The sequence below is a fragment of the Cervus elaphus genome, chromosome 12, assembly GCF_910594005.1.
Source record: "Cervus elaphus chromosome 12, mCerEla1.1, whole genome shotgun sequence".
Classification (NCBI taxonomy): Eukaryota; Metazoa; Chordata; class Mammalia; order Artiodactyla; family Cervidae; genus Cervus; species Cervus elaphus.
Genome location: NC_057826.1, coordinates 50,085,042 through 50,099,423, shown reverse-complemented (window position 1 = coordinate 50,099,423; position 14,382 = coordinate 50,085,042).

The window sequence follows — 14,382 nt, the reverse complement described above, 5'->3', positions numbered from 1 at the left end:
CAAATCAAAAGGAGAGTGATGATCCTGATAATATTGACCACCATTTATTGTGTCCCAGCGTCTTGGGCTCTTTGTCCTCATGACCTTGCTGATTCATCACAGCAGTTCTGTGAGGAGGAAGCATCACCACTACTCTGCGTTGGCCAAGTTTCACAGCTTGTAAGTGATGGCCCAGTGGTTAAGGCTCTGCACTCCCAAGGCAGGGGGCCTGGGGTCAATTCCTGGTCACTGAACTAGATTCCACGTGCCACAACTAAGAGTTCATATGCCACAACTAGGACCTGGCACAGCCAAATAAGTAAATAAAATAACTTTTGAAAGGAATCATTGAAAGAAATGGGCTTTCCTGGTAGCTCAGCTGGTAAAGAATCCACCTGCAATGCAGGAGACCCCAGATCAATTCCTGGGTCAGGAAGATCCCCTGGAGAAGGGATATGGTACCCACTCCAGTATTTTTGGGCTTCTCTGGTGGCTCAGCTGGTAAAGAATCTGCCTGCAATGCAGGAGACCTGGATTTGATCCCGGGGTTGGGCAGATCCCCTGGAGAAGGGAAAGGTTACTGACTCCAGTATTCTGACCTGGAGAATTCCATGGACTGTTTATTCCATGGAGTCGCAAAGAGTTAGACACAACTGAGCAACTTTCACTGTATTTCATAGAGAAAGAAACATTATTTATTAAAGTTTTCCCTACCTTGCCTCTTGTTAGCATAAACAACATTTGGAGGAAAAAATAGCTGAAAAAGTGAGGTGGTCCTTATACTAGTCTTGAGAAGCACTTTTGCAGCTTATGAGCTATCAATCAGACTACATTCTAACAACCTGTTTCAGCTTTCTTAACTCACTCTTGGCAAGACTAGATTCCAGAGAGATCACAGAACTACTGTGCTTCTCCCTGTGAAGTAGAGAATATTGTTTTCTAAAAGAGGAAACATTTTTAAGTTACAGCTCATGAATTTGATGGATTGTGAAAATCAGTTTGGGTAAGTTACCAGGCACCTTTTCCCTGCATTAGGTAGGTTTTCTGTTGCCACTGTTCACTGCCTCACCTCTGCAACTAGTCCATCAGCCCAGTCTTAGAACTACCTCCAAGCTCGTATTGTATCTTCGATGTATCATGAAGTTTATTCTAGAATGTTCATTTGGTTCCCTAGCAGAGAAAGGCTTAATGGCTTTCTGGTAAAGCAGAATGAGTTTTTGGCCTTTTTTTTTTTCCTATAGCTAGGTTTATCACAGAATAAATTTAACACTTAGAACTTGAGGAGATGATATTTAGAAAATCAAGTAAATATGAAAGGGGAGATGAGGGAATTCTCTAGTGGTTCATCGGTTGGGACTCCAAGCTTCCACTGCAGGCGGCACGGGTTTGGTCCCTGGGTAGGGGGACTAAGAGCCTGCATGCTGCACTGCTTGGCCAAAAAAAAGTGGAGAGGGAGATGACAAGTTGAAATGATGATGGAGCCACTAACTCATCATCCACAGAATTTGGGGGATGGGAAACTACTGAATCGAGATGCTGGAGATCTCAGCATTCATCCATTTGGAACTGCAGTGAGCTCCACTCATGTTTTCAACCTATAAAGTCTCCAGTTTTGATTTTCCTTTAAGTTATTTCCCAAGATTCTTCAAGTGTAATGACAGAAGCTCCTCTAGCCGCTTCACTACACACTCCCCGCCCCACCCCCCATCAACTCTTTCAGTGGTTCTGGGCACATCACTTGGGAAGACACACATGCAGAAGCCTAGGACAGTGGTTTACAGGCTCTTCAACTGCTTACAAAGAATTTTGAAAAACTACAAACCCCCACATACATTTTAAAGTTGACATCTCAAAATTTTCACCATAAATTCAAATAGTTGCAAAAGATATAATTTCTGGCACAATAACATTTTAGAACTGAACTGTTCCAACACACTTTGGAATGATTCCAATATCCTCTAAGCACTAAAGCTGTTTGAAATGTACCCGATAGGGTCATTATAAAGACTCAAGGACTTAAGAGATGACAGTGCCCTGGACATGATGAATACTATGCATTTGCTATGTGTATGTGGGTGTGGAGAGAGGTGGAGAGGGGTGGCAAGATGTTAGCTGTTAGTCTTAGGAGGGGTGGTAGCAGGTGATTTCGATGTTTCACACCACATCTCCTCAGCCCATGTTTGAGTTCATGCACTCCTGTGGGGCATAGTGTGCTGTGCTGAAGACTTTTATCTCTCACATGGTACACAGCTCTGCTTCACTACCAGAAAGCTCTTTCCAGCTGAAAGGAGTTTGCTAAACTGATGCTTAGACACAACCTGCAACCTGAGGCTGCTGACTTCCTCGGATTCAACATTCAACCAATGGGAGACAGGAAGCAGTGGAACAAAGCCCCAGTCCCCCCCTCCATTCTCTGATGAGACAACTGTGAAATGTGTTGTACAATTTCCCAGATGGTCCCCCAGCAGGACTGAGCCCAAGTGGCCCACTGTCTTATTAAAACACACATTATTGCTATTTTTCCTTTCCTGTCTTTTCAAAGTAAATAAATAGATTTTTAAAAAATGTTTTAGAAAAGCAGCCCCATGGTATGGTTGGGCATTGTTCCTGGTTGTATGCTCTCTAGCCTGTTCTATGGCCCTCCTAGAGTCTCTGTAAGCTACAGAATGTCTGTTTATAAATCTATTTCTGCTTAAAGAGAAATCTTCGGTATGTAGTAACAAGAGGTACAGAAGAATGGTTCTGAAGGAGTAATCATTCTGTCATTTAAGGATACCTCCTCTTTCCACCATTAAAAAGTTACCATGAATTTGGTGGCTTATCATGACACAGATTATTATCTCACAAGTCTATAGGTAAGAGGTCCTATATAAATTTCACAAATGGAGGTGTTGGCAGAGCTGCATTCCTTTCTGGAGTCTTCAGAAAAGGCTCCCTTCCATTGTCCTTTCCAGCTTCTAGGGGCTGCCCACACTCCTTGGCATGTGGCCACTTCCTCTACTTTCAAAGCCAGCAACAAATGGGTTGAGTCTTTTTCACATGACACCTCTCTGGTCCTCTCTCTGCCTCCCTCCTTCACTTTGAATAACTCCTATGACTAGATTGGCCCCATCTCAAGATTAACTGACTAGCAATCTTAACTGCACCTGCAACCTTAATTCTCTTTTGCCATGTAACACATTTTAAAGTTCTGGGATCAAGAACATCTTTGGACATCTTTGAGAACACCACTGTTCTACCTCTCAGAGCCTCAAGACAGCTTGATCCCCATCTCCCTAAGAATGACAGGATCACCTGGGAGGAAGCTGTGGCTTCCCAAACCAATGAGTTTCCAGGTCTTTTCCTGAGAAATGAGCATAACCATCTACCTGTGACCTAAGTAAGAACTCCTGCATGCAAATAAGGAAGAGCAGGTAATGGCTTAGAACTCTTCAAATTTAGGCTTAGATAGAGAGATTTTGGGGTGTTCTCAGGTAACTCAGTGGTAAAGAATCTGCCTGCAATGCAGGAGACCCAGGTTTGACCCTGGGTAGGGAAGATCCCCTGGAGGAGGGCATGGCAACCCACTCCAGTATTCTTGCCTGGAGAATCCCATGGACAGAAGAGTCTGGAAGGCTACAGTCCATAGGGTCGCAAAGAGTCAGACAGAACTGAGCAACTAATGTGTTCACTTCTTTCACTTCAGAGAGACTTCTGTATGCTTCCAGGTTTATATGTCCCCTAAAATAAGGAAATTAAGCTTGCATCCTTAGGTTCATAAAGTGTAATATGGTTTATTCAAATACTGACAAGTCAGTTTTGAGGGCCTGGCTACAGTTCAGTCACCTCCTCTCTCTGAGCAGTCAATTAAGTCCACACCCCAACCACTTCCCCTATCAGGTGTTCACGCTCCAAGCTGCTATGTACCATACTAGTCACTCCAGGGCCAGGTACCAGACAATCAGGGACAGCCCCTGTGCCCCAGAACCTGCTGAAATTATTCACGTCAGCCAATGTTAGCCTCGCTTGTTCCTTCTCACAGAATCCACAATAAGGTGCTTGCACATGGTTCTGCTTTCCTATGTCTGTGGCCGGCCCCAGTATTTCCCCTGAGTGGCCCTGGAACGGCTTCTCATTTCTCCCCAGGGAGCTGTGAGTGCAGCAAAACTGTAACACTCTTTCCAGTTGCTCTCATGATCCCTGTCTGGCTTCACTCAAGGTAATACAGTTAAAACAAGGGGTAAGTGTGTTTAATCGATTTTTATCACTTTAAATTTTGATTGGGTCTTCCTTGGAAATCCAATGCAGAGGGGACAGGTTCATCCCTGATGGGGGAACTAAGATCCCACATGCCGCATGGCTGAGCCAAAGAAAAAAAAATTTTTTTAATTGATTTTTCTCTCCACAAAACGTTCAGAAAAGATCTTTCTCACTGGGTTCAAGGCAAATTTTAATACCAAAAAAGGGAAGTCCAGAAAGCCTCAGCAGTTCTGCTGAGGGCACCCGTCTGTTCTCTCACCCCTGATGCTAGGAGATCTGCTCAGGCCACTCCATAGCAGATGGCAGGAAAGAAAGGGCAGGGAAGGATACTGACTGCAAAGCGGTTCTTTGGAACTAGCTTTTAATTGGTCCACAAATCAGCCTCCAGGGTAGGAACAGGAATTCTGACTGGAAGAAATGTCTCCTCCTCACAAAGAACCCAGACTGCTTCTAAGATCCACGATACTCCAGCAAGTCTTTCCAACAAAACTCCTACAGTTCCTTCCCCATCACAAATGCTGTACCATCTGCCCCAAACTTCCAACCTTTTCTCTTCACCTTGCATATCACAGGCCTCTTTCCACTCAGGAGCCCTAACTCTCTCCAACATCATCTCCATACTCAGGGGGCAGCAGAAAGCTAAATCCGTGTACACGTCTAGGCAACCAGGCCGTGAATTCAAAGCCCTCCCCCTGATTGCTCCCCTCCTATCTCACTCTGTCCCATTCTCCTCCTTCCTCTTCCTCAGTGTAGTCTCTTCTCTCTCATTTTTCTCCTACCCACTCAAGCAAGGGCAGCAGCAGATTCCACCCAGAGGCAGGGACCCAGGAGGGACACAGACAAAGCACTTGATTCCTCTGGTGGAGAGAAGTAGAGAGATGGTCACTTTTCCTACACTTGTGTCTCTACCTTGCTCTGAAGGAGACGTGGTGCAGTTGTGACAAATCTGTTATGTTTGAGGACTGCTATAGAAATTCCCTAAGGGACTTCCCTGGTGGTCCAGTGGCTAAGACTCCCAAGGCAGGGAGTCCAGGTTTGATCCTTGGTCAGGGAACTAGATGCCACATGCTGCAATTAAAGATCTCACAGGCCACAAGAGAAATGGTAGATCCCACGAGCTGCAACTAAAACCTGTCGCAAATAAATAAACAAATATTTTTAAAACAAGAAATTATCATTAATACTTGGAGTAATTTCCCTCCCCTAGTCTTGCTTCCAGCTGAATTCTTACTGGGAATGCCAGTGTTCTCTATGGGAAGATACATACATAACACTATTTCTGCTGAGGACCTAGGTTCATTCTGCTTCTTCCAGGCCTCCAAATCCAGTTCCGGGCTCCCCACAACCTCACAGCTCCAGACACCCCTCGCTCCCGTGTGTCCCCTGCCCCAGTTACCCTTCCCAAAGCAAATCCCAGCCATGTTCTGTGCTCTGTCCATGCCCCTCCCTACCTGTGGGACTGAGATTTGTGTTCATTCATACAGCAGAACTCATTTCTAACTTTCAAGATGGTTTCTTTCTTCCCAACACAGGATGTGGGAACATTTCCCAGGTTAATTAGTTACCTATTTCACTGCAGGTCCTGGGTTACCAGAAAATACCTGAAATTCTTTCTCCTTCAGCTACTGTGATGGATTCTCAAAGTCCCATCTCAGATCCTCCTTCCCCTGTGCACATTCATCCCCTGCCCTGGGCAGGGGAAGCTGGAGGTGGGGAGAGTATTGCCTCACCCTGCTTATTTAACTTATATGCAGAGTACATCATGAGAAACGCTGGGCTGGAGGAAGCACAAGCTGGAATCAAGATTGCCAGGAGAAATATCAATAACCTCAGATATGCAGATGACACCACCCTTATGGCAGAAAGTGAAGAAGAACTAAAGAGCCTCTTGATGAAAGTGAAAGAGGAGAGTGAAAAGGTTGGCTTAAAGCTCAACATTCAGAAAACTAAGATCATGGCATCTGGTCCCATCACTTCATGGGAAATAGATGGGGAAACGGTGGAACAGTGGCTGACTTTATTTTTCTGGGCTCCAAAATCACTGCAGATGGTGACTGCAGCCATGAAATTAAAAGACATTTACTCCTTGGAAGGAAAGTTATGACCAACCTAGATAGCATATTAAAAAGCAGAGACATTACTTTGTCAACAAAGGTCCATCTAGTCAAAGCTATGGTTTTTCCAGTGGTCATGTATGGATGTGAGAGTTGGATTATAAAGAAAACTGAGCGCTGAAGAATTGATACTTTTGAACTGTGGTGTTGGAGAAGGCTCCCTTGGAGTGCAAGGAGATCCAACCAGTCCATCCTAAAGGAGATCAGTCCTAAGTGTTCATTGGGAGGACTGATGTTGAAGCTGAACTCCAATACTTCAGCCACCTGATGCGAAGAGCTGACTCATTTGAAAAGCCCCTGATGCTGGGAAAGATTGAGGGCAGGAGGAGAAGGGGACGACAGAGGGTGAGATTGTTGGATGGCATCACCAACTCAATGGATATGAGTTTGAGTAAACTTCAGAAGATGGTGATGGATGGGGAGGCCTGGTGTGCTGCGGTTCATGGGGTTGCAAAGAGTTGGACATGACTGAGCAATTGTACTGACCTGAACTGAAGAGCTGAGCAGGTTCAGCTAGCTCCATTGCCAACTCTGTAACCTTAGATCAGTTCACTTAACCTTTCCAAACCTCACTTTCCCAAAAAAATGGGGCCAGTGATAATAGTACTGATACTATTTTCTGTACTAATAACAGTATGATATTGTTTTTGTAATAATTTATGTCCTACAGTAATAGTATTTTTTCACACCGTGTGACTTGTGTGATCTTAGTTCCCCATCCAGGGGTCACAGCAGTGAAGGTACCGAGTTCTAACCAGAGGACTGCCAAGGAATTCCCCCACTACAGTAACAGTGAATAATTTCTGTACTATAGTAATAGTACTGATACTATTTTCTGTACTAAGAATTTCTACTCTTACAGATATAATTAAAAGCTGCACTACTATTAATTTAATAATAATAATTCTATATAACTTCTATGCTAATAATATCTGTACTAATAATACTGTTTTCAGTAGAGTGGGGCTAATAATACCACTGATTTTATACAGTTATTCTGAGCAATATATGAGATATACAGAGCATGACAGAGTGATGCTTAATAAATGCCAGCTACTATTATTGCTGTTCTTGTTAGGCTTCTAGTCAGTCTCCCTGCAGTTCCTGCACTAGAGAAGCTTATGAATAAAACTTAAAACTGCCTTGTTCATTTGAGCAACATGGATGGGCCTAGAGATTATCATACTAAGTTAAATAAGTCAGATAGAGAACACAAATATCACACGACCTTATATATATAGAGCCTCAAAAAATAATACAAATGAACTTATTTACAAAGCAGAAAGTCTCACAGACTTAGAAAACAAACTAATTCCCCAGAAGGGGAATGAGGGGGAGAAACAGTCAGGGAGGAATGAGGGGAGGAATGAGGAGGAGATACAGATAACAAATAATAAATATTTGTTATTTGGGGTTAACAAATACACAGTTCTCTATATAAGATAGATAAACAGCAAGGACCTACTGTATAGCACAGGGAATTATATTCAACATCTTATAATAACCTATAATGGAAAAGAATATATTCTTTTTAGAGTCATTCCATTATAGTTTATTATTAAGACATTGCATATAGTGTGTGTGTGTATATATGTGTGTGAAGTGAAGTGAAGTTGCTCACTCCTGTCCGACTCTTTGCGACCCCATGGACTGTAGCCTACCAGGATCCTCAGTCCATGGGATTTTCCAGGCAAGAATACTGGAGTGGGTTGCCATTTCCTTCTCCAGGGGATCTTCCTGACACAGGGATGAAACCCGGGTCTCCCACATTGTAGGCAGACGCTTTACCATCTGAGCTACCAGGGAAGCCCATATATGTGTGTGTATGTATGTATATATATATATATATATATGTATGTATTTAGTCATGTCCAACTCTTCACAACCCCATGGACAGTAGCCCACTAGGCTCCTCTGTCCGTGGGATTCTCCAGGAAAGAATACTGGAGTGAGTTGCCATTTCCTTCTCCAGGGGATCTTCTTGACCCAGGGATTGAAGCTGGATCTCCTTCGTCTTCTGCTTTGGCAGGTGGATTCTTTACCACTCAGTTCAGTTCAGTTGCTCAGTCGTGTCTGATTCTTTGCAACCCCATGGCCTGCATGGACTGCACTCCAGGCTTCTCTGTCCATCACTAACTCCCAGAGCTTGCTCAAACTCATGTCCATCAAGTTGATGATGACATCCAACCATCTCATCCTCTGTCATCCCCTTCTCCTCCCTCCTTCAATCTTTCCCAGCATCAGGGTCTTTTCAAATGAGTCAGTTTTTTGCATTATGTGGCCAAAGTATTGGATCTTCAGTTTCAGCATCAGTCCTTCCAATGAATATTCAGGACTGATTTCCTTTAGGATTGATTGGTTGGATCTCCTTGCAATCCAAGGGACTCTCAAGAGTCTTCTCCAACACCACAGTTCAAATGCATCAATTCTTCAGTGCTCAGCTTTCTTTATGGTCCAGCTCTCACATCCATACATGACTATTGGAAAAACCATAACTTTGACTAGACAGACCTTTGTTAGCAAAGTAATGTCTCTGCTTTTTAATATGCTATCTAGGTTGGTCATAGCTTTTCTTCCAAGGAGCAAGCGTCTTTTAATTTCATGGTTGCAGTCACCATCTGCAGTGATTCTGGAGCCCAAAAAAATAAACTCTCTCACTGTTTCTACTGTTTCCCCATTTATTTGCCATGAAGTGATGGGACCAGATGCCATGATCTTAGTTTTCTGAATGCTGAGCTTTAAGCCAACTTTTTCACTCTCCTCTTTCATTTTCACCAAGAGGCTCTTTAGTTCTTCTTCACTTTCTGCCATAAGGGTGGTGTCATCTGCATATCTGAGGTTATTGATATTTCTCCCAGCAATCTTGATTCCAGCTTGTGCTTCTTCCAGCCCAGAGTTTCTCATGATGCGCTCTGCATATAAGTTAAATAAGCAGGGTGACAATATACAGCCTTGATATACTCCTTTTCCTATTTGGACCAGTCTGTAGTTCCATGTCTGGTTCTAACTGTTGCTTCTTGACCTCATACATATTTCTCAGGAGTCAGGTAAGGTGGTCTGGTATTCCCATCTCTTGAAGAATTTTCCACAGTTTGTTGTGATCCACACAGTCAAAGGCTTTGGCATAGTCAATAAAGCAAAAGTAGATGTTTTTCTGGAATTCTCTTGCTTTTTTGATGACCCAACAGATGTTGGCAATTTGATCTCTGGTTCCTCTGCCTTTTCTAAAACCAGCTTGAACATCTGGAAGTTCACGGTTCATGTACTATTGAAGCCTGGCTTGGAGAATTTTGAGCATTACTTTACTAGCATGTGAGATGAGTGCAATTGTGCAGTAGTTTGAACATTCTGTGGGACTGGAATGAAAACTGACCTTTTCCAGTCCTGTGGCCACCTCTGAGTTTTCCAAATTTGCTGGCATATTGAGTACAGCACTTTCACAGCATAATCTTTTAGGATTTGAAAGAGCGCCACTGGAGTTCCATCACCTCCACTAGCTTTGTTCGTAGTGATGCTTCCTAAGGCCCCCTTGACTTCGCATTCCAAGATGTCTGGCTCTAGGTGAGTGATCACACCATCGTGATTATCTGGGTCATGAAGATCTTTTTTGTATAGTTCTTCCAGGTATTCTTGCCACTTCTTAATAACTTCTGCTTCTGTTAGGTCCATACCATTTCTGTCATTTATTGTGCCCAACTTTGCATGGAATGTTCCCTTGGTATCTCTAATTTTCTTGAAGAGATCTCTAGTCTTTCCCATTCTATTGTTTTCCTCTAGTTCTTTGCATTGATCCCTAAGGAAGGCTTTCTTATCTCTCCTTGCTATTCTTTGGAACTCTGCATTCAAATGGGTATATTTTCCTTTCCTCCTTTGCCTTTAGCTTCTCTTCTTTTCTGTCTTTTTAGCTTCTCTCTTTTTTGTGAGGCCTCCTCAGACAACCATTTTGCCTTTTTGTGTTTCTTTTTCTTGGGGATGGTCTTGATCACTGCCTCCTGTACAATGTCACGAACCTCCATCCATAGTTCTTCAGGCATTCTATCAGATCTAATCCCTTGAATCTATTTGTCACTTTCCCTGTATAATTGTAAGGTATTTGATTGTAAGGGATTTCAGTCATACCTGAATGGTCTAGTGGTTTTCCCTGTTTTCTTCAATTTATGTCTGAATTTGGCAATAAGGAGTTCATGATCTGAGCCACAGTCTGCTCCCAGTCGTATTTTTGCTGACTGTATAGAGCTTCTCCATCTTTGGCTGCAAAAATATAATCAGTCTTATTTCAGTATTGACCATCTGGTGATGTCCATGTGTAGTCTTCTCTTGTGTTGTTGGAAGAGGGTATTTGCTATGACCAGTTCATTCTCTTGGCAAAACTCTGTTAGCCTTTGCTTGCTTCATTTTATACTCCAAGGCCCACCTAATCACTTTTCTGTTTACCTGAAATTTTGTAAATCAATTATACTTCAAAAAAACTGGCTTGTTTTCAGGTCTTGGAAAAGAAAGGAACACCTCTGAGAGATGGGGGAAGAGGAGAGCATCACCTTGCCCTGAGGGCTTCATGAACTCACTTCCTTTCCACCTCTGGAGAGAATTCATTCTTGGAGAGAGAAGTGGATATGAGAGGGGGTCGGAAATGACTAAGTGGTCATTGGCAGGGTTTTTTTTCTCTCCCTGGGGGGAACGGAAGTTTCATTCAGAGGAACAGGGATGGTATTGGGAGAAAGGAAAGGGTTCAGCTCCCTCGTTTCTCTCTCCACCCGGGAAAGGAATTTAGGTCTTCGCCCCAGAGAAAGACGTCTCAGGAGTAATGGAGGGTCTGGAAGCAGTGGAGCAAGATCCCTAGGGAGACCGAGGTCTGGAGTAGAAATAAACGTTACAAGTGTTTATGGCCATAGTGGGTGGGAATTGGGGAGAGAGTCAGAGGAATTGACTCTTTGCTATTGTCTTTCATGCTTCCGCTTCCAGGGAGGAGCTTCCTTACTGGGTACAAGCTGGGCTGGTGCACTGTAGTTTGGTCCCCTGGATTATGTTTTTCCAATAAGATTTGTAGGGTTTCATTTCACTCTCTGCATTTTATTTAAAATGGAAACTTTCCTGAAACTGTTTCGAGTAGAATTTCATGAATTAAGATCAAAGATTCCACTTGTTTGAAGAAATAAGAAAACAGAAAAATCAACACATATGATTCCCCTACTTTGATTTTCTGCTCCCAGCCTGGCAGCACCCAGGTCTGCCTCCTTAGAAGCCAGGACCAGTTAACAAACATACACTTCCCCTCCAGGCCTGCTGCAGAAGTGGAGGTACCATGCCTTCCTTCTTGGGTTTATCCTCAGCACACCTCTGAACTGAATGTTGAGAAATGATAACCAGTCTTCACAAAACAAGTGTGTTTTTTCATAAAAGATAATGCAGGATGATTTCATTTATACAAAGTATCTAGAGAAGCAAATTTTTAGAGATGAAAAACAGATCAGTGGTTGCCCAGTGCAGAGGGTGGGAGGGGGATTACCTGCAAATAGGGATGAGGAAACATTTGGGGCAGTGGAAACATTCTGAAACTGTGGTATGGTGATGGCTGCATTCAATTGCCAACTTACAGTGGGTGAATTTTATGATATGCAAATCTTACCTCAATAAAGCTGTTTTTAAAATAGTGTAGGTAACTGATTTAAATTAGTGTACCAAATAACAGTGGTTAGTATCCATATTACGGTCCTGACTACTTGCAAACCATGTGAGTTGGAGAAAAGTAGTTCACATCCCTCAGCTTCAACCTCCCCACGGGTAACCCAGAAGGTGACAATGCATGTCTCTTAAACAGAACAGCAATTAAATGGGATAATTTGCAGAAAACATTTAGTTCTGCAGCTGGCACAAAGCTACTGCTTTTTTTTTCAACCTTTTATTTTGTGTTGTTGCTGTTGTTCAGGTGCTAAGTCACATCCAACTCCGAGACCCCGTGGACTGCAGCATGGCAATCTTTCCTGTCTTTCACCATCTCCCAGAGTTTTCTCAAACTCATGTCCGTTGAGTCAGTGATGCCATCCAACCATCTCATCCTCTGTCATCCCTTTCTGCTCCTGCCCTCAATCTTTCCCACCACCATGGCCTTTTTTTGTTTTGGGGTATAGCTGATTAACAATGTTGTGATAGTTTCAGGCAAACAGCAAAAGATTTCAGCCATACATATACATGTATCCATTCTCCCCCAAACTCCCCTCCCATCTAGACCGCCACATAACACTGAGCATAATTCCATGTGCTATATAGTAGGTCCTTGTTGGTTGCCCCATTTTAAATATAGAAGCCACTGCTTCTTGAATATTATATGTTATCCAGAACTAGAAAGGTAGGGAATGCCCTACAGGTAAGTGTGAATATTAATCTCTTCTTGACTTGGGAGGGAAGTTCATTCTGGATAATTTAATGAGAATGATCTAGAAAGATCTACCATAGCATTGTCTCCAGTCTCTTAGGCCCACCAATGCCTCTGTGTCCAATGGTTCCTCAGTTCCACCCTCCCTTTCCAGGAGTACCTGGACATTCTTTCACTTCGTCGTGGGTCATGTTGTGAAGGAGACAGGAACGAGATTTCTGACCAGGCATGCAGAGAGAGCAGATGCTCTAGGTTCCTTGCTGACTATCCCAAGCTGTTTGCCCTACCAGGTGCTCTGAGGGAGATGAGATTGAGGCAACGAGATGTGCACAGAGTCCTTATCTCCTGAGAGATGCCTAAAGGAGCCCAGAAAAGTCATATCTGATTTGACTGCTGAGCTCAAAATAAGATAACTGGAGTTTGCCTCTAGAAGAGGCAGTGCAGGAGGAAAGTGGGTGGTCCCAAGACCAGTTGGGAGGGCTTGTTCTCTCCTTGCGTGTGGAGGACACTTTTTCCTAAAGTTCTTAGGGACAATGGACAGAATGAAGCAGCAGACATTCTTGGACAAAAGAGGCATATGGTTGCATCACGCACACCTTCACGTTTCTCATTCCCACTCTGCAGCTAGAGTGGAGTAAGAGGAAGGCATGGTGACAAGAGACGAGTTTGGGGCAGTGGTCAGGGCCCAGACCAGTTGGCCTCACTGGCCACAGGAAACATGAATTTCATTCGCGGTATGATGGGAAGCCATTTGGAGGAGTGTTTTGGGGGCAGGGGAGACAAGTGATGTGACGTATAGAAGCTCATTCTGGCTATGGAGAGAACAGACTTCTAGGTGCCGGGATATTCTCACGGAACTACTAGTACAGAATTCCACACCAGAGTGGACAGCCCCTTCTACCAAGAAACCCTAGTGACTCTCTCTGAGGGGGGAAGAAATATGAACCATGGGTCTCACATTGCTGGAATAATGAGATCTCTCCTGCTTTCTTGTCCCAGTGGGTCTTCCATTTCCTATTTAGGTTCTCCAGTGGATGTGTCTCTCACCTCCTCTCCAGCCTCAAGAATAAATGGGTTATTTGTTTGTAAAGATTTACCTTTAGAAACAATCTAATCCCCATTAATTCTCTGGTATTGAGTCTTGAAGAAATTGAAGAAAACTTTTATTGTGATTTGGAGTAAATTTACCATATAAAATGTTTTAACATGGAAAGAATTAATTTTTTCCCCAAGTGCCATGCATGCTAAATCTTTCCTTTTTTTTTTTTTTTTTGAAACATCTCTACAACTCTAATCAGATCTTCATTGCTGGACTAAAAGAAGACCGTGGGTAAGGTTTCCTGTGGATGTGTGCTAAGTCACTTCTGTCATATCTGATTCTTTGCAACCCCATGGACTGTAGCCACCAGGCTCCTCTGTCCATGGGATTCTCCAGGCAAGAATAGTGGAGTGGGTAGCCATTTCCTTTCCAGGGGATCTTTCTGACCCAAAGATTGAACCCTAGTTTCTTTTGTCTCCTGCACTGGTAAGTGGATTCTTTATCACTAGCACCCCTGGGAAGCCCAGGGCTTTCTAGCCAGATGCATTTGTCCATAAAATAACCCAGAGAAAGGTGCCTGTTAGTTTGCTAAGGTGGCCATAACAAAATACTGTGTGGCTTTAACAACAGAAGTCATA